The sequence below is a fragment of the Leucoraja erinacea genome, chromosome 31 (assembly GCF_028641065.1).
Source record: "Leucoraja erinacea ecotype New England chromosome 31, Leri_hhj_1, whole genome shotgun sequence".
Taxonomy (NCBI): Eukaryota; Metazoa; Chordata; class Chondrichthyes; order Rajiformes; family Rajidae; genus Leucoraja; species Leucoraja erinaceus.
This window is the reverse complement of record NC_073407.1, coordinates 4,759,496-4,786,305: the sequence shown is the minus strand read 5'-3', so window position 1 is coordinate 4,786,305 and position 26,810 is coordinate 4,759,496. Positions and strand designations below refer to the sequence as shown.

At 46.0% G+C, this 26,810-nt stretch overlaps 1 protein-coding gene across 3 annotated transcripts in view; it reads left to right on the top strand.

Annotated features, from left to right (window-relative positions):
- ralgps1 (Ral GEF with PH domain and SH3 binding motif 1) overlaps window positions 1-26,810 on the top strand; it is a 679,800-nt gene that overhangs the window by 269,116 nt on the left and 383,874 nt on the right. The gene's annotated exons all lie outside the window — the stretch shown is intronic.

Genomic DNA, 26,810 nt, shown 5'->3' with positions numbered 1-26,810 from the left:
AATCCTCTCGCTATGAATGCCAAAATTCCAGCAGGCAGCTTTCTTCACTGCCTGCTGAATCTGCATGCTTATTTTCAGTGACTGATGTACAAGGACAAAAGATAGACACAAAAAGCTGGAGTAACTCAGCAGGCCAGGCAGCATCTCTGGAGATAAGGAAAGAGGGATGTTTCAGGTCGAGACCCTTCTTCAGCGTCTGAAGAAGGAACTAGACCCAAAACGTCACCCATTACTTCTCTCCAGAGATGCTGCCTGTCCTTCTGAGTTACTCCAGCTTTTCGTGTCTATCTTCGGTTTAAACCAGCATCTGCAGTTCCTTCTTACACAATCTACAAGGACACCTAGGTACTGTTGAATCTCCTCTATTCAAAATCTGGCACCATTCAGATAATTATCTGCCTTCCTGTTCTTGCCATCAAAGTGGATAAACTCCACATTTATCCACATTATACTGCATCTGCCATGCATCTGCCCACTCATCCAACATATCCAAGCCACCCTGTAGCCTCACAGCATCCTCATCGCTGCACTCCCTCAATTGCAAGAACAAATACTTGGATCAAAGGGAGGACGTAGCCCTTTGATTGAGAGGCAGAGGGTCCCTAGGGAGATATAGATTTGCAGGGAATGGAGGTATTTGAATCACATACAGTCTAAGGAGATTATTACATCTTGGCATCATATTTATCGCAGGCAACGTGGGCCAAAGTACACATTCCTGTGCTGTAATATTCTATGTTCTATAGATGTTTGACTTTAGCACCTTTGTCCTGTGCTATTTATTGCTCTGTGAGCATTCATGTTCTTTAAGGGGGCTAGTATTAGAAGAAATTGGAGGACGGCATGGTGGCGCAACGTTACAGTTGCTACCTTACAGCAGCAGAGACCAGGGTTTGATCCTGACTACGGGTGATGCCTGTACGGAGTTTGTACGTATGTCCTGTGATCTGCGTGGGTTTTCACCGGGTGCTCCGGTTTCCTCCCACACATTCCAAAGACTTGCAGGTTTGTAGGTTGATTGGATTTGGTAAAATTGTAAATTGTCCCAAGCGTGTAGGATAGTGCTCGTGTGTGCAGGGATCCCTGGTCGGCACGGACTCGGTGGGCCGAAGGGCCTGCTTCCGCGCTGTATCTCTAAAGTCCAGAGTCTATTTCTTTTCAGTGATGTTCAGGAGCACTTCAATTGGAAGTTGTGCTTTTTTGTAACGTTGAGCAGGCTGCTTGAAGAACAATGATTGTAAACCTTTACACGTTAGCATGACATTGACGGTGGACAAATACATGAGTTTCAAACAGTTAAAACGTGTCTACACATTCCTGAGGCAAAAGGTGAAAGAGTTGAATGGGTGCTGAAGTGGAGAGAAGTAGGGGAATTCTGAAATTGAGATGTAATTAACAGCGTAACGAGATCCAGTGCTGCCAGGACACCTGGCCTTAAAGTGAGAAAATAAGAAATATATTGGGGAGATTGGGGAAGTTTAACAGTTCAATAGCACTTTATTCTCACATATGTTGAGGTACAGTAAAATCCATAATGGAGATGTGTGGGGCAAATTGTTTAGTTCGTTTATCATCATGTTTCAGCGACAAGCTTTTTGCTGCGTGCTATCCAGTCAGCGTAAAGACAGTACATGATTACAATCGAGCCATGCACAGTTTACACATACACGATGAGGGAATAACGTTCAGTACCAGGTAAAGCCAGCAAAGTCCGATCAAAGATAGTCCGAGGGTCACCAAAGAGGTAGATGGTAGTTGAGGACTCCTCTCTAGTTGTGGTAGGATGATTCAGATAACAGCTGAGATGAAACTGTCCCTGAATCTGGAAGTTTTACACAGAGGGTAGTGCGGTCCTGGAATATACTGCTGGGGGTGGTGGTGGAGGGAGATAATGTAGTGACTTTTAAGATGCTCTTGGTGGAATAGTGTGATATGGATCACGTGCAGGCAGATGAGCTCAGGTTAACTTGGCATCATGTTCAGCACCAGTATTGTGGGCTGAAGGGCCTGCTGTTGTGCTGGGATGTTCTATGTTCTATGCATATCTCCCTGGGCCAAGATCGGACTTTTCAGACACTTGGAAGTTGCAAGATTGTGGCGGAACAGCTGTGGCGACTCTCTGTCTGCTGTTCCAGAAGAAGGTCCATTGTCCTCATGTTTAGTGTGTGATTGGACTGGGCACGTACAAACTCCGTACATACAGCACAGGATGGAACCCGGGTCTCTGGCGCTGTAAGGCAGCAACTCTACCGCTGCTCCACCATGCCATCCCAATTCCTCCAGCACTTTGTGTGCTTTGCTTAAGATTCCGGCATCTGCAGTCTCTCGTATCTGCAAGAAGTGAACTGCACTTCACACAGCCACATGAAGCGGCAATTCTAGCAACATTATGGGTTAAAAGCTGGACGGAACAAAATATGAATGCACATTTTCCATGCTAAGTGATTCATCTCTCCAGAGTGTTTTGAGGCTGAACCTTTTAAAGAAAAAAAAGCACTTAATTATGATGTCATCTGGAAACAATCCTGCAGTCAGAGTTGTTATCGAACACATGTTGTAGCTTCTAAGGTGAATGAATTACACAAAATGGAAAAAAATAAATCTGAAGGCGTATTATTAAACCATAATGTCTACACTTGAGCCATAACATTGCGAAGAGCATAGTGGTGTAATGCACAGATTCAGCGGCCGATGCAGAAATGTGCTTTCCTGATATATAACATAGCTGATCGCTGTGTGACAGAAGGAATGATGGAGTGAATTAGTGCTGTTAAACAGCCTCTTCTTAATGTTGGGTGACCTTTTGTGAAAAGAACACAATCCCAAGAGTTTATGTTTTGGAGCCCATTTTGTGCCTTTCTGAAGCCTACTGTGTTTGGACGTTTCTTCCTGACAATAAATCACGTTAATCCTTGTGTAGTCTACCAGTTACTCTAAAGGGTGCCAATGCCATGCTGAAACAGGGCACAGTAGCCAGCCATTGATTCAATGAAGCCAGGCCAAACGTGTTCACGTAGTTTCCTGAGATGATGCTGAACGAGACAATTCCAGGCCATTTTCTCCAGAGATGCTGCCTAACCCGTTGAGTGACTACGGCACTCGAGTCTGAGTTTAGTTGAGTGTACTGAGGTACAGTGAAAAGTTTTTGTTGCGTGCTAACCAGTCAGCGGAAAGACAACCCACGATTGCAACCAATCCATTTACAGTGTACAGATACACGATGAAGGGAATGACGTGAATAATGTTTAGTGCAAGCTAAAGCCAGTAAAGTCCAATCAAAGTTAGTCCGAGGGTCTCCATGAGGTAGATCGTAGTTCAGAACAGCTCGCTAGTTGTTGGTTGAATAGTTAAGTTGACTGATAACAACTGGGAAGAAACTGTCCCTGAATCTGGAGGTGTGCGTTCTCACACTTCTATACCTTTTGCCTGCTGTGAGAGGGGAGAAGGGAGAGTGGCCAGGGTGCGACCCATCCTTGATTAGTAAACCAGCATCTGCCCTTCCTTGTGTCTCTGCAGAATTTCAGGGTAATGGTGAAGTTGATTGTCATAAGCAATCCACACAGGCGGTGCAGTGGGTAGAGCTGCTGCCTCACAGCACTGGAGACCCGGGTACAACCCCGACCTCAGGTGCTGTTTATGAGTTTGCACGTTCTCACTTTGACTTTGGACTATCTTTAATTGGATCTTTTATCTTGCACTAAATGTTATCCCCTTTATCACGTATCTATACACTATGGACGGCTCGATTGTAATCATGTACTGTATAGTCTTTCCGCTGACTGGTTTGCATGCAACAAAAACTTTGGTACACACATGACAATAAACTAAACTAAACCTTGTGGGTTTCCTCTGGGTGCTCCGGTTTCCTCCCGCATTCCAAAGACGTGCGAGTGTACAGGTTGATTGGCCCGCTGTAACATTGCCTCTAGTGTGTAGGGAATGGGTGAATCAGTGTTAATTCACTGTTTTAATTTCAACATCTGGGGCTTTTGGGTAGATTTCTTCCTGTTAGGGATATCGTTATGTGGACTAAGGAGCCCTTGATCGCTCTTTCCACCCTGAAGTGAAGAGACCTGGGTTTAATCCTGACCTCGGGTGCTGCCTGTGTGGAGTTTGCACCCTCTCCCAGTTCCCTCCGGGTGCTCCGGGTTCATCCCACATCCCAAAGACGTGCGGGTTTGTAGGTTAATTTCCCCTCTGTAAATTGCCCCTTAGCGTGTAGGGACTGGATGAGAAAGTGGGATAGCATAGAACTAATGTGGACGGGTGATCGATGATCATCGTGGACTTGATGGGCCGAAGGTCAGGTTTCTATGTTTCCATGTTTCTAAACTAAACTAAACTAAAAAAAGACACAAAGTGCTGGAGTAACTCAGTGGGTCGGGCAGCATCTCTGGAGAACATGGATAGGTGACATTTCAGGTCATGACCTGTCTTCAGACTGATTGAAGTAGTGGGGAGAAAGCTGGAAGTCCCCTCTACTAAATCAGTCTGTAGAAAGGCCCCAACCTGAAACGTTACCTATCCATTTTATCCAGAGACGCTGCCTGATCTGTCGAGTGAGTTCTAGCACTTTTGTAAACCAGCATTTGCAGTTCTTTGTTTTTCCATTAAAGTAAACTAAAATTGGCTTTGTGCCATCCTCCCTAATGCAGGTCAACTACAGATGTAAAGTCAACCACGAGCACAGTGGCAATTGCTGGATGTGGAGGAGTTGTAACTTGCTGTGCCTTCACTTTCAAAGTGTCTGAGTTCTGACCTTGCTTGGTTTTACTGTCTAAGCTTGAGATTCGGACTTTATTTTAGACTTTAGAGCTACAGCACGGAAACAGGTGCTTCGGCCCGAGTCCACGCCAACCAGCGATGTACACTAACACCATCCTACACACACTGGGGACAATTTACAATTAACCTCCAAACCTGGACGTCTTTGGAATGTGGGAGGAAACCGGAGCATGCAGAGAAAACCCACGCGGTCTCAGGGAGAACGTGCAAACTCCATACAGACAGCACCCAAGGTCAGGATCGAACCCGGGTCTCTGGTGCTTTGAGGTAACGGCTCTACCAGCTGTGCCACTGTGCTGCCGACATCACTAATAGCTCTGCTCAATATATCTCCACTCCTCCATCAAAAAAAATGTTTTTAAATCCCCCATCTGCAATTGACCCATGGTTTGGAGACATAACGAATCTTTTGGAAGACATTGATTGATCTATTTGGTCTGCCTATCCCAGTCTTGTTCCTGTCATTTGAGATCATTTTACATACAATTTATAGAGACATCTGTCATTGTTAGCTAGTGGAACACTCTGCGTTTTAATTGTGACGACAGAGGTTTGTTTTAATCCAGTTTGTTATTCTAATCTATTTTGTTATTTTAAATCAATGTTGTGGGTTAATCCCTGTTGGCAATGATGCTACTTGGCACACACTGCAGTCAGCTAAATTGCTCAATGATGAGGGACAGTCTGATCATTGCCTGCAAATTCCCAGCTCATTTTCTTGGCCCAATTCTCAATGCTGAAATTGGTTTTGCATCAACTTGCAACACTTTGAATGCACAGTCCATTACTCAGGGGAGCGGAATCAAGAACCAGAGGACATGGGATTAAGGGGCTGTCCCACTGTACGAGGTAATTCAAGAGCTCTCCCGAGTTTAAAAAAAAAATCAGACTCGTGGTAAGCACGTAGAATGTAGGTAGCGGGTACGTCGGAGCTCGGGACGTCTCCTAGCGACTCGTAACGTTAACGGCAGGTACTCGGGAAACGCGGTAAGCTCGTGAAGACTCGTGAAGATTTTTCAACATGTTGAAAAATGTCCACGACAGCCCCGGGTACCGACGAGCGGCTATCACCGTAATTCTCCTAGTTCGAATCAGGGAATACTCGGGAGAACTCATGAATTAGCTCGTACAGTGGGACAGGCCCTTTAAGGTGAGAGGGAAAAGACTTAATAGGAACCTAAGGGGCAGATTTTTCACTCAGAGGGTGGTGTGTATGTGGAACAAGCGGCCAGGGGAGGTAGTCGAGGCTGGTATAGTTATGACAGGTATTTAGCAGCATTTAAACAGCACTTGGACAGGTGCATGGTTAGGAAAGGTTGAGAGGGCTGTGGGCAAACCACGGTAAATGAGAGTAACATAGATGGGGCATCTTGGTTGGCATGGGCAAGTTGGGCCGAAGGGCCTGTTTCTGCACTGTATGACTCTCTATGACTTTGAAGTCAGGTGGAATCATGCGATACAGAAGTTGCCTTCTCGCTAACGGGGAGAACGCAAAACTCTCCCGTGGTCAGGATCGAACCTGGGTCTCTGGCGCTGTAAGGCAGCAACTCTACCGCTGTGCCACCGTGCCACCCTAGATGTTACATTGGTCTGTAAAGTGCCGATTGATTTATTGTGCACTGCACCACACTCTCCTCAGAATGATGCATTTATCTTACAATTAACACCTCAATATTTCATGTTATTCACAGCTTTGGTTAAGTTCTAATAAAAGGTAATTGACCCCAAATTAACTAATTTTCCCTCCTCTGGGAATATGGTGAGAGATTAGTCAAGAACAATAATTCAGAATTCTCCAGCAATGATCTAGAGATACAAGGCCCAGTCCCACTGTGACAACCTGGGGAATTGTAGATCAGTTAAATAAATAATTCAACCTGGAATTAAGTAGCCGATGGCAATGAAAACATTGTATTGTGGTTAAATCATATTTTGTTCCGTACTACCTTACAGGAAAGGAAATCAATGTCTCAATGGTTCTTTTATTATCATGTGTACCAAGGCACAGTGCAATTCGTTTTTTGCATACGGATCAGTAAGATTATTGCCGTACAAAAGTACGATCCCTGCGTCGGTACATAATGCATAGAAATAGTCCACTATATATGCAAGAGTTGTCAGGTTTTTGGCGCCATTTTCAAAGTCCCAGCTGCAGCTGGCCATAAAGGCCCATAGCAGCCCCGTCGCCATGATCCGGATTGTCCCGCGAGCTGTCGTCCTTCTCCTCGCCCGGCCATCTTCAGCCTTCGTGCCCCGGGGGCACCTCCCGCAGCCGACCTTGAAGGCACGGAAGGTGAGACCCCCCCCCCAGTTCAATTTCATGGTGTCCGAGTTCCAAACTCGCTTGGTTTTACTGTCTGCTTAAGATGTTGCAATATCTCATCAATGTTGTCAGTCTAGTGTTTGCTGCCTTGCCCCTTGCGGTGTCTTCTATAAACTCCCTACAGGCAGCACCCGTAGTCAGGATCGAACCCACGTCTCTGGCGCTGTAAGGCAGCAACTCACCGCCGAGCCATCGTGCCGCCCTCTGTTTCAATATCTCATCCCTGTTGCCAGGGTGATGTTTTCTGCCTTATCCCTGCAGTGTCTTTGTGTACTTACATAGATTGTGCCTTTCTCTGCAGCAGGCAATCATGAGTGGCCTTTATCCGGTACGACGTGATATACTGGCTGTGACTCTTTTTTTGGAGATACAGCATGGAAACAGATCCCTCAGCTTACCGAGTCCACGCTGACCATTGGTCACCCGTTGACACTAGTTCTATGTTATCCCACTCTCTCACCCACTCCCTCCAATTTTACAGATGGCCAACTAAGCTACAAACTTGCACGTTGCAGATTCCCTCCACCCCCCTCTCTCTCTGGTTCCCGGTCTTCGGGGGTGAGCAGGAGACGAGCCTCGATCAAGGCCCTCACGCCAGGATGGTTCCCGGCTCTGCGGTGGGCCAGCCAGGCCTGCTGTCTGCGAGGTGTGGCAGGGGCCCGCGGTCCATGGCATTACCATCCCTGGCCTCCGTGTGACTCCGGAGCTGCTCTGAACTACCTTGATTCAGGCACCTGGGGAAGGTCTGAAGAAGGGTCTCGATCTAAAACGTCATCCATTCCTCTTCTCCAGAGATGCTACCTGACCCGCTGAGTTACTCCAGCACTTTGTGTCTATCTTTGAAGGACAAAAGATGCTGGTATTGCCAGTAGCATCCACACTCTGTGAATTAAAATAATAATGCTGCCTGATGTGTGGATTTCTAGTTCCCTTTGTGTCACTCAAATCTGTGGTAAGTTTTCCTTGTTCAGAGAATTTAGCCTGGAGTAGATTTTGGAAGCAAATCAGAATGAGCTAACTATACATTTATATGTGTTGGACTGGGGTCTGAAGTGTTTCCTGCAATTGGATGCCTTCCTGATGTTACAATTTTATCACGCTTGCTATAGAACATAGAGCAGTACGACCCAGAACAGGCCCTTTGGCCCACAATGTCTGTGACGAACATGATGCCAAGACCAATCATTCTCACCTGCCAGCACATAATCCCGATCCCTCCATTTCCTACATATCCACTATTGTATCTGCCTCCAGCACTACTCCTGGCAATGTTTTTATGGGTACTCGCACCCTCTGTGTGAAAAATAATTTGCTCTGCAACTCCATTTTAAACTTTTTCCCTGTTGCCTTAAAGCTATGCCCTCTTGTCTTTAATATATATTCATCTGATTGTCTACTCTATCTATGCCTCTCAAAATGTTATATACCGATGCTTCCCGATTTACCATGCTTCGACTTATGATATCTCGACTTTACGATGGAGCAAAAGCTGAGCAACGGCAGCGAGCTGCACGTCACTTCCGGTCACATGATCAAATTGTATTAAATGCATTTTCGACTTCCAATATTTTCGATCTACGATGGGTTTATCGGAAAGTAACCCCGTCGTAGGTCGAGGAGCAGCTGCAAATTGCTGGAGCATTCAATTGATAGTAATCTGATGCGACACGTGAGCAAACATAACGTTCTTGCTGACAACCAACATGCATTTAGGAGGCATAGATCAGCTTATCCTGACGACAAATGACCTGGCCAAGCACCTTGATAGTAACGTCATCACGGATTTAGTTGTGCTGGACTTTTCTAAAGCATTTGATGTCATCCCACACCAGAGACTGCTTCGGAAGCTTGACTTCTATGGTATTCGTTCCAACACGAAACGATGGATTTCCAGTTTCCTGACAAAACGTCTTCAGCGTGTGTGTGTGTGAACGGAAAGAGCTCCAATTGGCATCCAGTGTTGAGTGGTACACCTCAGGGCACAGTACTTGGCCCACATCTATTTTTGCTTTACATAAATGACATCCATGAAAAAGTCGCAAGTACGACCAGACTATTCGCTGATGATTGTTTGCTGTACCGTCCAATTAAGTCAGCTGATGATGAAGATGCTCTCCAAAAGGATCTCGATACTATGGTTGAGTGGTCACAACAATGGGGCATGCAGTTCAACCCTTCCAAATGTGAAACCATGCGTGTCACCAGAAAGAGGAATCCAGGCGAAACATCTTACAATATACTTGGTGTCACCCTTGAAGAATCCAAACAAACCAAGTATCTTGGCATCAAATTGCAGAATGATCTGCGTTGGAATGGTCAGACTCATCATGCAACGGTGAAAGCAACAGGTGTCCTAAACTTTCTGAGGCGCAACTTTCATCATTGTTCAATTTCTGTCAAGGAGAAGCTATACTTCACCCTCGTTAGACCTCATTTGGACTACGCAGTTGCAGCATGGGACCCATACACAAATAAAAACATTTCTTCCATCGAACGTGTCCAAAGGCAGGCAGCTCGATTTGTTACTAACACCTATGAGAGAGAAGCGAGTGTCACCAAACTTCTGAATTCTCTGGGGTGGAACCCTCTCCAAGACAGACGTGAAGCTCACCGTTTGACCTGTTTTTACAAAATGTTAAATGGTCAGTTCGACATAGACTACAAGACCTACAGCAAACCCAAACCAATTAGGAGCAGACAAGGGCATTCGATCCAATTTGTGATCCCAGCTACAAAGACAGATGTGTACAGAGTAATTAAAGCATGGAATAATCTCCACCCAACTATAGTTACCCAACCAGATGCAACTAAATTTAAAGTAGCTAATTCTTCCCAATAACCCTTTCTGGCTTAAGCCCTCCCTTCACCACCTCCAGTTTAAATTCCATTTGGAATATTTTGGAGGACCAAGAAACCAAGAACCAAGCTGTACTTCTATCAGATCTTCCCTCAACCTCCGACATTCCAGAGAAAACAATTTCACAGTCTGTCCAACTTTTCCCTACAGCTAACACCCCCTAATCCAAGCATTATTCTGGCAAACCTCCTCTGCACCCTCTCCAAAGCCTTCCTGCAATAGGGTGACCAGAACTGCTCGCAATACTCCAAATGCGGCCTAACCTAAGTTCTATAGAGCTGCATCATGACTTTACACCTCTTATACTCAATACCCCGACCAATGAAGGCAACATACCATACTGTATGTCTTCATTACCACTCTATCTACTGGTGCTGCCACTTTCAGGGAGTTATGGACATGGCATATCAGAGTAACACCTGGTTCCATAGACCTGCCTTTCCATCCTCCCACCACATGTAGCTCTGTTGTGCCCAGAGTGATATTCACAGTCTGCCCCAAAGATTATACAGGAGCTACTCTATAATCTTTGGTCTGCCCATTTGACAATGTTGATATGCGCCAATACAATTTCTACTCAATCTCTCCATCAAGGTTACTTCTGGAGGAAATTCCTCTGTATTTTCTTTGGAATGAATGTGGCTTTTAATTGTTGCAGTGATATGAAATGAATCAAACGACTCTGAGGAAATTGGACCTAATCAGAGCTGGGCGGTCAGTAGTTAATTGAATAATTAGACAATCGCCTGAAGGTGTTGTGTCAGGCATGGTCGAGAGGCCAACTTCAACTAATGCCAGAAGAAATGGACCCCAACTTTGAGCAGGGTACTTTGGACTCACTACTGAATTAATCTTGTAGAAACCAGGAACCTGCTGTTTAGTTTAGTTTAGTGTAGAGGTACAGCACGGAAACAGGCCCTTCAGCCCACCGAGTCTGCACTCGGGATCAACGAGGGATCCATGTACACTAGCACGAGCCGACACACTACGGACAATTTACAATTCTTACTGAAGCCAATTAGCCTGCAAATCTGCACGTCTTTGGAGTATGGGAGGAAACCAGAGCACCCAGAGAAAATACACACAGTAGCAGGGAGAATGTACAAACTCCATGCGTACAGTACCCGTGGTCAGGATCAAACTCGGGTCTCTGGTGCTGCAAGGCAGCAACTCTATAGCTAAGCCACTGTGCTTCCCTAAATGCTGGTTTCCGCAAATGGACAAAGTGCTGGAGTAACTCAGTGGGTCAGACAGCATCTCTGGAGAACATGGACCGGTGACGTTTCAGGTCAGGACCCTTCTTAGATTAATGATTTAATCTTATTGATCTTGGTAATAGACAATAGACAATAGGTGCAGGAGTAGGCCATTCAGCCCTTCGAGCCAGCACCGCCATTCAATATGATCATGGCTGATCATCCACAATCAGTACCCATTCCTGCCATCTCGCCATATCCCCTGACTCCACTATCTTTAAGTGCACTATCCAACTCTCTCTTGAAAGCATCCAGAGAATTGGCCTCCACTGCCTTCTGAGGTAGAGAATTCCACAGATTCACAACTCTCTGGGTGAAAAAATGTTTCCTCATCTCCATTCTAAATGGCCTACTCTTAATTCTTAAACTGTGGCCCCTGGTTTTGGACTCCCCAACATCGGGAACATGTTTCCTGCCTCTAGCGTGTCCAATCCCTTAATAATCTTATATGTTTCAATAAGATCCCCTCTCATCCTAAATTCCAGAGTATACAAGTTCAGGCAGTCCATTCTATCAAGAATAAAGGATGACATTTAAAACACTTTTTCTCACAGAGAGTTGTAAGTCTGTGGAATTCTCTGCCTCAGAGAGCGGTGGAGGCCAGTTCTCTGGATACTTTCAAGAGAGAGCTAGATAAGGCTCTTAAAGATAGCAGAGTCAGAGGATATGGGGAAGCATAGGCTTGGCGATTGTTTCGCCTAACAACTCCGCTCGGTTCACAATATCCAACCTAATTTCCCGGTGGTCCAGCACTTCAACTCCCCCTCCCATTCCGAATCCGACCTTTCTGTCCTGGGCCTCCTCCATGGCCATCGTGAGTCCCACCATAAATTGGAGGAGCAGCACCTCATATTTTGCTTGGGCAGTTTACACCCCAGCGGTATGATAATTGACTTCTCCAATTTCAGGTAGTCCTTGCTTTCTCCCTCCTTCCTTCCCCTTCCCAGCTCTCCCACAGCCCACTGTCACGGCGTCTTCCTTTCTTCTTCCCGTCCCCCCCATCTCTACATCTGTCTGAAGAAGGGTCTCGACACGATACGTCACCTATTCCTTCGCTCCATAGATGCTGCCCCACCCACTGAGTTTCTCCAGCATTTTTGTCTACCCTTGAGACGGTGACAGGCTTGTTATTAATAGTCATTGTTATAGAGTCAAATAGCATGGAAACAGACCCGTCCAAGTTTAGTTTAGTTTAGAGATACAGCATGGAAACCGACCCTTTGGTCCACCGAGTTCGGCGCAACGACCAGCGATCCCTGCACGTTAACACTACCCTACACACACCAGGGACAATTTTACATTTACACCAAGCCAATTAACCTACAAACCTGTACTTCTTTGGTGTGTGGGAGGAAACCGAAGATCACTGAGAAAACCCACGCACGTCATGGGGAGAACGTGCAAACTCCGTACAGACAACATCCGTAGTCGGGATCGTACCCAGGTCTCTGGCACTGTAAGGCAGTAGCTCTATCACTGCGCCACCGTGCCACCCAAAGTCTTTCCAAAGTCTTTTATTTTCAATTAACCAATTTATTTATGGTCCACATTGATTTTGCTGCCTATTTTGAACTTTACATTTGCCTCAAGTTCATTTACTTTCTCCTGATTGCTAGAATCACTAACTTTTTCCCCAGTTACTTATCTGCTGGCACGCCATCTTAAAACATTTCTGTTCACTTACCTCATCGCAAAAAGTCAGCAGTTTAAAACTCCCCACACTTCCCACACTTGTCAAGAGATATGGACGGTGATGTGGAGAGAAAAAGAACAAACAAATGAAAGATATGCAAAAAAAGTAACAATTGTAAAGGAAACAGGCCATTGTAAGCTGTTTGCTAGGTGAGAACAAGAAGCTGGTGCACCGTCTACATCTCTCGTTTCCCTCCCCCCCTCCTCCCCCCACATTATGGAAGAGGTTAGATGCACAGAGGCAGTCCGAGTTGCTAAAGAGATTCCAATGTTTAGCAACTATGGGCAGCACAGTTGTGCAGATGGTAAAGCAGGTTTGATCCTGACCTCAGGTGCTGTCAATGTGGAGTTTGCACCTTCTCCCTATGACCACATGGGTTTCCTCCGGAGGCTCCGGTTTCCTCCCACTTCCCAAAGACGTGAAGGTTTGTAGGTTAATTGGCTCCTGTAAATTGGCCCCAGTGTGTAGAGAATGGGTGAGAAAGTGGGATAACGTGGAACATTATCCTGATTGTTGGCATGGATTCTGTGGGCTGATGGACCTGTTTCCAAGCTGTAGCTGTATCCAAGATGTTTCAGATCGGGTTCTTTCTTCAGTCTGATTGTCGGCGTGGACTCGGTGGGCTGAAGGGCCCATTTCAACGCTGGATCTCCTAACTAAACTTGTTCATTGAGGGCACGACCTTTGGGAATTTTCAAGAGGCCAGAATTAGGCGGCTAGACATTTGTGACATTTTTCAGGGGATGGTGGACTTAATAAAGACAGGGAGGGGCTGGAATAATGGAAGGAATTTGAAAACAAGGGTGGGACTTTTGAAGTTGGAACGTTTGCATATCTGGGACCCACCACATCAACAGGGGTTTGGGTGAATGGGACTGAGTGGAAGTGAGGATATGATGGTCTAGTTTTCATAAGCTCATAAGCGATAGGAACAGAATTAGGCCATTTGGCCCATCAAGTCTATGGTTGATCTATAGAAACGTGAAAACATAGAAAATAGGTGCAGGAGTAGGCCATTGGCCCTTCGAGCCAGCACCGCCATTCAATATGTTCATGGCTAAACATCCAAAATCAGTACCCCTTTCCTGCTTTCTCCCCATATCCCTTGATTATGTTAGCCCTCAGAGCTATATCTAACTCTCTCTTGAATCCATCCAGTGAATTGGCCTCCACTGCCTTCTGTGGTAGAGAATTCCAGATTCACAATATCTTTGCTTCTCAACCCCATGTTCCTGCCTTCTCCTCATAACCCCCTGACACCCGTACTAATCAAGAATCTATTAATTTCCACCTTAAAAATATCCTTTGACTTGGCCTCCACAGCCGTCTGGGGCAATGAATTCCACAGATTAACCACCCTCTGGCTAAGGACATTCCTCCTCATCTCCTTTCCAAAGATACGTCCTTTTATTCTGAGGCTATGACCTCTGGTCCTAGACTCTCCCACTAGTGGAAATATCCTCTCCACATTCCACTCTATCCAGTTTTGATGGCCTCTGGTTCAGGAAGCATCGAGGCCAGCTAGAGATGGGACTGAGTGAGTGGCCATGTCTGAGGTGACAAAGGCATGGATCGGAGTTCCAGTAGCATCTACATGTGTGGCAGTTCAACGTATTGCTCCTCAACTATAGCATGGGCTTATTGCCTCTCTGAGTGTGGGACAGACTGTATTGTCTACCTTCATGGCCTTAACGTGCGGCTTCTCTCAAATAGTATACCATACCCATCTTGTAACATCTTATTTTGTGCTGTGACAATAATCAGTTAAGGATAAACACATTGCAATAAAAATGAACTGAGATATTGAGTCATACAGTGCTTGAGCTCATAGAGTCATACAACATGGAAACAGGTCCTCCGGCCCAACTTGCCCGCACCGACCAAAGTGCCTCATCTACACTAGTCCCACCCACCTGCGTTTTGGACCATATCCCTCTAAACCTATCCTATCCATGTACCTACAGTATCTAATTGTTTCTTAAACGTTGTGACGGTCCCTGCCTCAATTACCTCCTCTAGCAGACAAAAAAATGCTGGAGAAACTCAGCGGGTGAGGCAGCATCTATGGAGAGAAGGAATTGGTGAGTTTTCGGGTCGAGACCCTTCTTCAGACTGAAGAAGGGTCTTGATGTCACCAATTCCTTCTCTCCATAGATGCTGCCTCACCTGCTGAGTTTTCCCAGCATTTTTTTGTCTGCCTTCGATTTTTCCAGCATCTTAATACCTCCTCTGGCAGATTGTTCCATGCACCCACCACCCTTTGTATGAAAAACTTATGAAAATATATGAAAAGGATTTGAGTATAGGAGCAGGGAGGTTCTACTGCAGTTGTACAGGGTCTTGGTGAGACCACACCTGGGGTATTGCGTACAGTTTTGGTCTCCTAATCTGAGGAAAGACATTCTTGCCATAGAGGGAGTACAGAAAAGGTTCACCAGACTGATTTCTGGGATGTCAGGACTTTCATATGAAGAAAGACTCGATTTGTACTCGCTAGAATTTAGAAGGTTGAGGGGGGTTCTTATAGAAACTTACAAAATTCTTAAGGGGTTGGACAGGCTAGATGCAGGAAGATTGTTTCCGATGTTGGGGAAGTCCAGAACAAGGGGTCACAGTTTAAGGATAAGGGGGAAATCTTTTAGGACCGAGATGAGGAAAACATTTTTTACACAGAGAGTGGTGAATCTCTGGAATTCTCTGCCACAGAAGGTAGTTGAGGCCAGGTCATTGGCTATATTTAAGAGGGAGTTAGATGTGGCCCTTGTGGCTAAAGGGATCAGGGGGTATGGAGAGAAGGCAAGTACAGGATACTGAGTTGGATGATCAGCCATGATCATATTGAATGGCGGTGCAGGCTCGAAGGGCCGAATGGCCTACTCCTGCACCTATTTTCAATGTTTCTACGTAACCCCTCAGATTCCTGTTAAATCTTTTAATTCCTATTCATTCCCACCAAATGCTGGTTTATGCCAAAGACAGACACAAAATGCACAGAATGCCGGAGTAAGACAGCGAGTCAGGTAACATGGGAAGGAAATGGACAGGTGATGTTTCGGGTCAGGACCATTCTGATGACCTGAAACGTCACCGATCGATGTTTTCCAGAGATGCTGCTTGACCCGCGGAGTTACTCCAGAATTAGTGTCTGTTTAAGGATAAACACATCCTCTGTGATTCAGTGACAAGGCCAAAAGAAATGAATTATTAATAGACTGAAATTATTCACAACGGAAGCTTCCGTTTGTGGAAGTTTTGCCAAGTCTCTATTCCATTTCCCATTCCTCCATAGTGTGTGGATACATTACCACAGGGACGAAGGTTCATGTATTTCTAAGGTTGAAAATGAGTTGATGATATTCAGTTTAGTTTAGAGTTTTTAGTTTAGAGATACAGCGCGGAACCAGGCCCTTCGACCTACCAAGTCCGCGCCGACCAGCAATCTCCGCGCACTTACAATGTCCGACACACACTAGGGACAATTTACATTTATACCAAGCCAATTAACCTTCAATCCTGACCATCTATGGAGTGTGGGAGGAAACCGGAGATCTCAGAGCAAACCCACGCAGGTCACGGGGAAAACGTCCAAACTGCGTACAGACAGCACCTGAAGACAGGATCGAACCCTGGTCTCTGGTGCTGCAAGGCAGCAACTCTACCGCTGCGTCACTGTGCTGCCCCTAACTGGACTTGTGGACGGTGTTATATCATTTTTTTCCCCTTTCTCTTTTCTCTCCTTTCCTGTCTCTTTCTCCTCTAATTTTGGCCGCCACGTTCTTGGCTCTCACTGCATCACTAGCCCAGAGCGAGGACGCATCCAACAACACTCAACTCTTTCACGTTTATGACCATCTGCTGTTCTAATTCCATGAATGAACTGTCTGGGATTTTCCAAATTAAATCAAAAACCGCATCTTGGTGGCTAATAAGTGGTTTGTGTCTGCATGAACAATATCCAGTGTAGAATGATGAGTTTCACCCGTGTTGTACCTAGTCCAGTCTCTCAACTGCACAGGGATAACTCCCATATCCGAGGAAGGATGTGCTGGCGCTGGACAGGGTCCAGAGGAGGTTTACGAGAATGATCCCAGAATGAGTGGCTGACATATGACGAGCGTTTGACAGCACTGGGCCTGTACTCGCTGGAGTTTGAAAGGATGAGGGGGAGATCTCATTCAAAACTTACCGAATAGCGAAAGGCCAGGAAAGAGTGGATGAGGTTGTTTCCACATGGGAGACTCTCGGACCAGAGGTCACAGCCTCAGAATTAAAGGACGTTTCTTTAGGAAGATGATGAGGAGGAATTTCTTTAGTCAGAGGGTGGTGAATCTGTGGAATTTATTGCCACCGAAGGCTGTGGAGGCCAAGTCAATGGATATTTTTAAGGAGGAGATTGATAAATTCTTGATTGTACTGGTTATGGGGAGAAGGCAGGAGAATGGGGTTAGGAGGGAGAGATTGATCAGCCATGATTGAACGACGGAGTAGACTTGATGGTCCGAATGGCCGAATTCTGCTCCTGTCACTTATGAACTTAAGAATAACTTTGGTGCAAACAATGTGATTATGTCACACTTCTTAGAAAGGAATCAGCAGGGAAAACATGAATTTAGTTTGGAGATATAAGGCCATTTGGCCCATCAAGTCCATGCCGACCATCGGATCACCCATTCACACCAGTTCTATGTTCTCTCCATTGAGAGGGAACTGGCACAGAAGAGGAGTTAGGCCAGGATAGATCAGCCAGAAGAACATTGAATGGCAGGGCTGGATTGAGGGGCTGAGTGGCCTACTCAGTTTAGTTTAGTTTAGTTTAGAGATATAGCATGAAATCCGGCCCTTCGGCTCACCGAGCCCATGCCACCCATCGATCACACGTTCACACTAGTTCTATGTTATCCCACTTTGTCATCCACTACCTACACACTAGGGGCAATTTACAGAGACCGACTAACCTACAAACCTGCGCGTGTTTGGAGTGCGGGAGGAGACGGGAGTACCCGGAGAAAACCCACGCGGTCACTGGGAGAAGGAGCAAACTCAGTACGGATAGCAGCCGTTCTCAGGATTGAACCCAGGTCTCTGGCGCTGTGTGGCACCAACTCTACCGCTGCGCCACCCTGGGAAAGGATGGATCAGAAGAGGAGTGTGCAAGTGGTTTTCCTGGTATGGATTTTGGAAATAATCTGAACAAAGCACCAGAGAGGCCTGCGGTCCTTTCACAACCAACCTGTTTACATATGTTGACTTGCGGAAGAAAAATCAATATTGGTTTTAGGCTCAGGTTCATTTAAACCAAGGCTTTGGCACTTCATGCTGTGTTTGATGCAGTGAAGTCTAGTGTAAACAGTGGCAGTGGCTTGTAGTTGGCAAAGCATTCCTCATCAAGGGAACTGAGCTGACCACGGAAACACTGGTGATGGAATACACCGCTTGCTCTGAAGGCACCATGACGTGTCTGCTTATCGCATTAACCTCGGTTTTAAACGCACAAGGCAGCACTGCTGTCTTTTCCCGGAGATTTGTGGTCGGCAGGTTTTCCCTGCTTGCGGAAAAACTAGCTATTTATCAAAAGGTACAGTGCACATCTCTGGCCTTTGCCCAACCATCTATCTTTCAACCTCCCTCCTGCCTTCCCCTCAAGACCCTTCAGCCCAACTTGTCCATGCTGACCAAGATGCTTCATCTCTGCGAGTCCCACTTAACTGCATTTAATCTCCTTAAGAAGGAACTGCAGATGCTGGAAAATCGAAGATAGACAAAAGTGCTGGAGAAACTCAGCGGGTGCAGCAGCATCTATGGAGCGAAGGAAATAGGCAACGTTTCGGGCCGAAACGTTGCCTATTTCCTTCGCTCCATAGATGCTGCTGCACCCGCTGAGTTTCTCCAGCACTTTTGTCTACCTTGCATTTAACCTCTAAATCCTGCCTATTCAGGTACCTATCCTATTGTCTTTTAAATTTTGTTATTCCACTGTCAAGTTCTTCAATTTCTCGTTGGCATTTCAAAACAATGGTGATTTTCCTGTTGCAGCATTTAACATTCAGTTGTTGAACGAGACATTGATCTGGTGAATAGTGGGTGGAACACAAAGTGCTGCAGTAACTCAATGGGTCAGGCAGCATCTTTGGAGGACATGGATCGGTGATGTTTCGGGTTGGGACCCTTCTTCAGACATCTCTTCCAGAGACGATGCCTGACTGGCTGAGTTACTCCAGCACTTTGTGTTCTGTGCACGATTCCAGCACCTGCAGTTTAGCTTAGTTTAGTTTCATTTATCCAGGATCTCGACCCGAAACGTCACCTATTCATTCGCTCCATAGATGCTGCCTCACCCGCTGAGTTTCTCCAGCATTTTTATCCACCTTCGATTTTTCCAGCATCTGCAGCTCTTTCTTAAACCTGCAAACCTGCACGTCTTTGGAGGAAACCGGAGCGCCCGGAGAAAAACCGCGCGGTCACAGGGAGAGGGTGCAGACTCCACACACTGACAGCACCCGAGGTCAGAATTGAACCCGGGTCTCTGGCGCTGTGAGGCAGCCACTCTACCCCTGTGTCACCATTCCGCCCAATGCTCTAAAAATCAAAGGATGAAAATGTTGAGGGCTGTGCACTTTTAAACTTGCAGAATTGTAATATTGGGCCATTGAAATTTTCTGACAGGTTTTGTTTGTTGATGCAGCACTCATGGAAATGTCAATTAAGACTTAAAAGATTTTTGAACAAAATAAATGAGATGTAAACTTGTTACTTTACAAAAAAAGATCTGAATACCATCAAACCCAAGTGCAAACTCTGATGATCCCAGCTCCTGTCTGGGTGATTAAACAAGCATGCTTCTGCCTATTTAAGTAATTCAGCCATGCCTTGTTACTTTGCAGCCTGCCACACACTCAGTATTCTCCAAAAGCCGCTCGTTCAGTTTAGTTTATTGTCGCGGGTACTGAGGTGCAGTGAAAAGCTTTAAACCCACGCGGTGACAGGGAGAACATACAGACTCCGTACAGACAGCACCCGTAGTCAGGATGGAACCCACGTCTCTGGAGCGGTAAGGCAGCAACTCTACTGCTGCGCCACCGTGCCTAGCTTTTCTGTGTGATATTTCACATGAATATAATATCATAACACTATTATATATAATTCAAGCATTTGAGGAAACCAGAATGTAACACATGCATTAAAGCAGTTTCATATTGCCGGCAAAGTGCGTTGTTAATAAAACAAAAGTTAATAAATCATAAAAAACAATTAATATTTAATATATTATTAATTAATAAGAGAATCATACATTTCAAGTACATATTGATTGCAGTGTGCCTAAGCTGTGGTAAAGTTAATCTGGATTCATGGGCCTGTCCCACAGGCAATTTTTTGGGGCGACTAAAGGCGACTGTCGCAAAATTTTCAACATGTGGAAAAATATCCGTGACAGTGGGGATAATTGTTGCCGTTGTAGGTTGTCGTATGTGCTGTCATAGGTGAATCCCATTAAAACTAGTCCCTGGCAGGCCCATTAGCATTGCGTGCATGTGGAGTTATTCCAGCCTTTTTGTTCATCTGACGTGAAAATGTTTGCTGTATTTTTCCACCCCAAGCATGTGGTATGCCTATAATTTCTTTAATGCTTTTTTGTTTAGTTTAGAGATACAGCGCGGAAACAGACCCTTCGGCCCACTGAGTCCGCACCGACTAGCGATCCCCGCACATTAACACTATCCTGCACAAACCAGGGACAATTTAAACCAAGCCAATTAACTTAGAAACTTGTACGTCTTTGGAGTGTGGGGGGAAACTGAAGATCTCAGAGAAAACCCCATGCGGTCACGGGAGGAACGTACAAACTCGGAACAGACAGCACCCGTAGTCAGGATCGAACCCAGGTCTACGGCGCTGCAAGTGCTGGAAGGCAGCAACTCTACCGCTGCACTGTGCCGCCCTATGATTTGCTTGCCTGTCATTGAGCACTGTCTGAAAAAGGGTCTCGACCCGAAATGTCACCTATTCTTCTTCTCCAGAGATGCTGCCTGACCCACTGAGTTACTCCAGTTTATTGTGTCTACCTTCGGTGTAAACTAGCATCAGCAGTACCTTCCTACGCATGTATTGCTCATTTTGAAAATGTCAACACAAACCTTCAACCCAGAGACGGCGACTCAACTCCTTGGGTAGGAAGGAACTGCAGATGCTGGTTTACACCAAAGATAGACACAAACTGAAGAAGGGTGGAAATGTCATCCATTCCTTCTCTCCAGTGATGCTGCCTGTCCCACTGAGTTACTCTAGCATTTTGTGTTAACTCCATCCATTGATTTTGTTTTGGAAGTTATAAGATGTGCCAGACCGAGATTGCACTGGCAACCCTGAGGAGAGTGTTTCAAGTCTTACTCTTGTGCATGCAATGACCCCAGGCGGTCTCTCTTCCTGTCCAAAGACAGCTGAATGCGTCCTGCCCACTTCCACCTTGCAGAAAGATCAGAGGATGGATGGACACTTGATATAGGTTCTGAAGATAAACGGCTGAAAGTGTAATGTTCAAGGAACATTGCATTAGCATTAAGGCATAGCAGTAGCAGCAGGCCGATAGCTGTTCACACAACAAATCACGGGAAGGTTATAACACACAAAGAGGCAATTCAGCCTGTTGTATGCATGATGGTTTTGCTTAAGAGTGGGTGGCACGGTGGCGCAGCGGTAGAGTTGCCTCCTCACAGCGCCAGAGACCCGGGTTCGATCCTGACTAAGGGTGCTGTCTGTATGGAGTTTGGGCATTTTTCCCGTGACCGCATGGGTTTTCTCCGGGTGCTCCGGTTTCCTCCCACACTCCAAAGATGTACAGGTTTGTAGGTTAAAATTGTAAATTGTACCCAGTGAGTAGGATAATGTTAGTGTATGGGATGGAAAGCTGGCCGGTTTGGACTCGGTGGGTCAAAGGCCCTGTTCCTGCGCTGTAACCTGCGCTGTATCTCGAAAGCCTAAAGAAAAGTTAAAGTCTAAAAAGAGGGATCCATCTTCTCTGTCTCTCCCGTCCTCTTTCTCATGGTCCCATGGTCCTGTAGTTTGCTGTTGCCTTTTATGCCTGGTCCTAGTTCTCATGAAATGAAGCTGCCTTAACTACTCCCACCGAGTCAGTGCTGAACATCAACTACACTCGTGCACTAATGCTACCCTAATTCCCTTTCATCCTGCCCATTTTGCCATAATTCCCCTCAGATTCTGTCACTCAATTACACACTAAGAATGGGGCACATTGTGCTGGAGTAACTCAGCCGGTCTGGCAGCATCCTTGGAGAATATGGATAGATGACCCTTCAGACTCCATTTGAAACGTCACCTATCCATGTTCGCCAGAGATGCTGCTTCACCCATTAGGTTACTCTAGCACTCTGCATCCTTTTAAACTTTAGACTTAAGAGATACAGCGTAGAAACAGGGCGCTTTGTCCCGCTGAGTCCACTCTAACCATCGTTCATCCCGCACACTAGCACTATCCGACACACTAGGGACAATTTACCCCTAGTGCAGTTTTACACAAGCCAAGTAAGCTACAATCCCGCACTTCCTTCGATGTGGGAGGGAACCACAGCACCCGGAGGAAACCCACGCGGTCACAGGGAGAAAGTACAAACTGCGTACAGGCAGCAGCCAAAGTCAGGATGGAACCTGGGTCTCTGGCGCTGTGAGGCAGCAGAGGCACAGCTGCTACGCTTTTACCAGTTACACCAGCACTTTGTGTTCTGCTCACGGTTCCAACATCCGCAGCTCCTTGCATCTGTATATTCGTCGATGTTTACAGCACCCGATTAAGCCAACAAGCCCTCACATCTTCGGGATGTGGGAGGAAATCAGAGCACCCAAGGGCAACCGGGGAGAACATGCAAACTCCACGCAGCCATCTCCAGAGGTCAGGATTGAACCTGGGTCGCTGGCCCTTCAAGGCGGCAGCTCCACTAGATAGTGACACTGTGCTGCTCAAATATACTTGCTCTTCTTTGCAAGTCATGAACAGACAGTAGTTGCAGTAGTGTTATTTTAATCCTTCTACAGGATCTTCAACGTAGAAACAAGCTCTTTGGCCCATAGAATGGTGTTTATACTTTGTACTTGGCAGACCGATTGTTATTTCACTTGTAATACAGAGAATAGGATGTACAAAGTTCCATTCCCACCACAATTGAATTTTATGTCCTGAAATGTATTCATTTAAAAGCTTGTTAATAATAATGGTGACTATGGAAACAACAGGATGTTATTAAAATCCCAACTCTTTTATTTGAATTCTTCCTGAAAGAAATCTATAGTCTCTGCTGGGTCTAATCCATGTGTAACTCCAGGCCCATTTTTAGGTATTTGGCCCTTGTCGGCCTCTGAACTAATCCAGCAACCTACTTAGGTCAAAGGCAATGAAAGGGTGGCACGGTGGCTCAGCAAGCGCCAGAGACCCCGGTTCGATCCTGACTACGGGTGCTGTCTGTATGGAGTTTGTACCTTCTCTCTGCGACCCGCACGGGTTTTTCTTGCCAGGTGCTCTGGGTTCCCCCCACACTCCAAAGCCGTGCAGGTTTGAAGGTTATTTGACTTCTGTAAATTGTAAATTGTTGCTAGCATGTAAGATAGAGGATAGAACTACCAGAGGTAGACAAAAGTGCTAGAGAAACTCAGCGGGTGCAGCAGCATCTATGGAGCGAAGGAAATAGGCCACGTTTCGGGCCGATTTCGGCCCGAAACGTTGCCTATTTCCTTCGCTCCATAGATGCTGCCGCACCTGCTGAGTTTCTCCAGCACTTTTGTCTACCTTCGATTTTCCAGCATCTGCAGTTCCTTCATAAACATAGGATTACCATATCGGCGTGGACTCGATATGCCAAAGGGCTTGTTTCCACACTATAGCTCCAAAAATGGAAACTAGAAAAACGAAAGATGGATGTGAAATGTATTATCTGATAAATGTTAAATTGTCATTTTTAATGACAATTGCATTCAATGTAGAACTGGACAAAAGAAAATGGCCTCTCTTCCCTTTTGCACTGATTCCAGTGACACAACCGTCATCTTTTGTGTCCACTTTTCCAACAAAATATTGGTTGACTGGGCTCATTGACAAACAGATACACTCATAAATGCATGTTAATCAAGCCCAGGGTGGCAAAAGCCTTGGATATCAAAAGAAAATGAGTTAGTTTTAAAACGGAAGTTTGAGCATGATGCCTCACTGGAGCTCTTGGAAGGCCACATTGAACTTCAGCGGAGGTTTGATAAAACAGATGGAGTTAACATACCATCCAACAATAACGGACATTGTTATACATGAACAATGTCCAAAGAAAATATAACCAGTTCACCAGTCCAATCACACTCAATCAAATTTAGTTTAGAGATGCAGCATGAAAACCCTTGTATGTGAATACTTGGCCAATAAACTTATTCATTCATTCATTCAAAATCAGGCTCTTCGGCTCACCAAGTCCGCTTTGACCAATGATCACCTGTTCACACTAATTCTATGTTATCCCACTTCTGCATCCAATTTGGGGAATTTCACCAACCTGCTCGTCTTTTTCCCACCGTGGAAATGTCCAATAAATTTTAATGAAAATTTGCAGGGCAAGTTGTTTACACAGAGAGTGGTGGGAGACTAGAATGCACCAAGGGTGGTGGTGGAGGCAGATATGATAGTGGCATTTCAGAGACTTTTGGATAGGCACATCAAGGGGTGGGGGAATAGAGGGCTATGGGTCATGTACAGGCAGATGAGATTATTTGAATTTGTCATTAGGCTCAGCATAAAGATTGTGGGCCGAAGGGCCTGTTCCTGTGCTGTACTGTTCTATGTTTCATGAAAATCGAGCACCCGTAGGAAACCCACACCGTCACAGGGAGAACGTGCAAACTCCACACAGAAAGCACCCGAGGTCAGGATCGAACCCGGGTCCCTGGCACTGTGAGGCAGCAGCTCGACCAGCTGGGATGTTACAGCAATATAAAACATTGCACTCAAGGGCCTGTCCCACTTCCTGGAAATTAGGCCTTCGCCACATGGTCGCGGGGTGACGCCTGTGTTGTTGTGAGTGGTCTCCTCAAGTGTCGTAACTTTTATCTTGTCGCCACTGGATTTTGAAATGTTCAAAACCTTTCGGCGACAGTGAGCTTGACGTTTGCCTGTCTTCTCCTGTCGTAGGTTGTCATAGGTCGTTGTAGGTTGTCGCCAGGATGACGACAGGTGACGTTGGTTGTCGCCAGGTGCTGACCGGTGAATTCCATTGTCTTCAGTTGTGGCCGACAGGGTCTGTATCTTGTCGTGGGTGGATGTAGGTTGTCGCCTGTATGGCCGTAGGTTGTCGTAGGTGTGGTCATATGTGGACGTCCCAAGTCACGAGGAGATGTGTCGCTGGGTAACGTAGCTTGCCGTCGACTAGGTGGTAGCTTGCCGTAGACATTGCCGTTGGGTGGGTCCAGAGAAGCCGATTTTTCGGCATCCCGCTACTACTGTGACAGCCGCTGGCAGTCGGCTAAAAATGGCCTAAGTGGGACAAGCCCTTAACTTCCAAGCCTTGTTACACTTTTGGAATACCAGGTGAAAGTGATTGGGGAAATAATTTCTAGCTGAAAGCCTGAATTATAATTGTCTGTGAATGATAAAATGCTGCTGCATTGGTCCTGGGCCCCCATCTCAACTACATACCTCTGGTGGAGAGTGAAAATACGGGGCAGCGTTTTGGTGCTTTAATACTTTGCTCATTTGGAAGTGTACCGTTTTGTTTAGTTTAGAGACACAGCGTGGAAACTGGTCCTTCGGCCCACCGAGTCTGCACCGAACAGCGATCCCCGCACATTAACACTAACATCTGCCACCAGGAACAACTTTAGACTTATACCCAGCCAATTAACCTCTGAATCTGTACCTTTGTTGCTCCCACTCATAAATGTTGCGGGGGGTGGGGGGAGGGGGAGGGGATGAGGTGCGGCCTCTCTTACTTTCACCACACCCTGTTCCAAACAAGATTCATCCAGACTTGTCCCATTTTACTTGAGTACAATGGAACACAAAGTGCTGGAGGAACCAACTGGTCAGGCAGCATCTCTGGAAGACAAGGATAGGTGACGTTTCAGGTCAGGCTGTCCGCTGCTCTACCAGCTGGGTTGTTGTAGGTAATATAAACCAATGCACTAACTCCCAACCAACAATCAGTCTGAAGAAGGATCCTGTCACGAAACGTCAGCTATCCACGTCCTCTAGAGAGGGTGGGGAAAGAACTCCAGATGCTGGTTTAAATCGAAGATAGATGCAAAATGCTGGAGTAACTGCAGGTCAGGCAGCATCCCTGGAGACAAGGAATGGGTGATGTCTGAAGAAAGGTCTCGACCTGAAATCTCACCCGTTCCTTCTCTCCAGAGATGCTGCGTGTCCCGCTGAGTTTCTCCAGAGATGCCACTCATAAATTTATATATGTCTATCAGATCTCCCCAAAACCTCCAACGTTCCAGAGAAAATAACCCATCTGTCCAACCTCTCCCTCTATCACCTAATCCAAGCAAATATATGATGAGTGTTTGACGGCACTGGGCCTGTACTCGCTGGAGTTCAGATGAATGAGGAGGGACCTCATTGAAACGTACAGAATAGTGAAAGGCTTGAATAGAGTGGATGTGAAGAGGATGTTTCCACCAGTGGGAAAGTCTAGGACTAGAGGTCATAGCCTCAGAATTAAAGGATGTTCTTTTAGGAAGGAGATGAGGAGAAATTTCTTTAATCAGAGGGTGGTGAATCTGTGGAATTCTTTGCCACAGAAGGCTGTAGAGGCCAAGTCAGTGGATATATTTAAGGCAGAGATAGATAGATTCTTGATTAGTATGCGTATCAGAGATTATGGGGAGAAGGCTGGAGAATGGGGTTAGGAG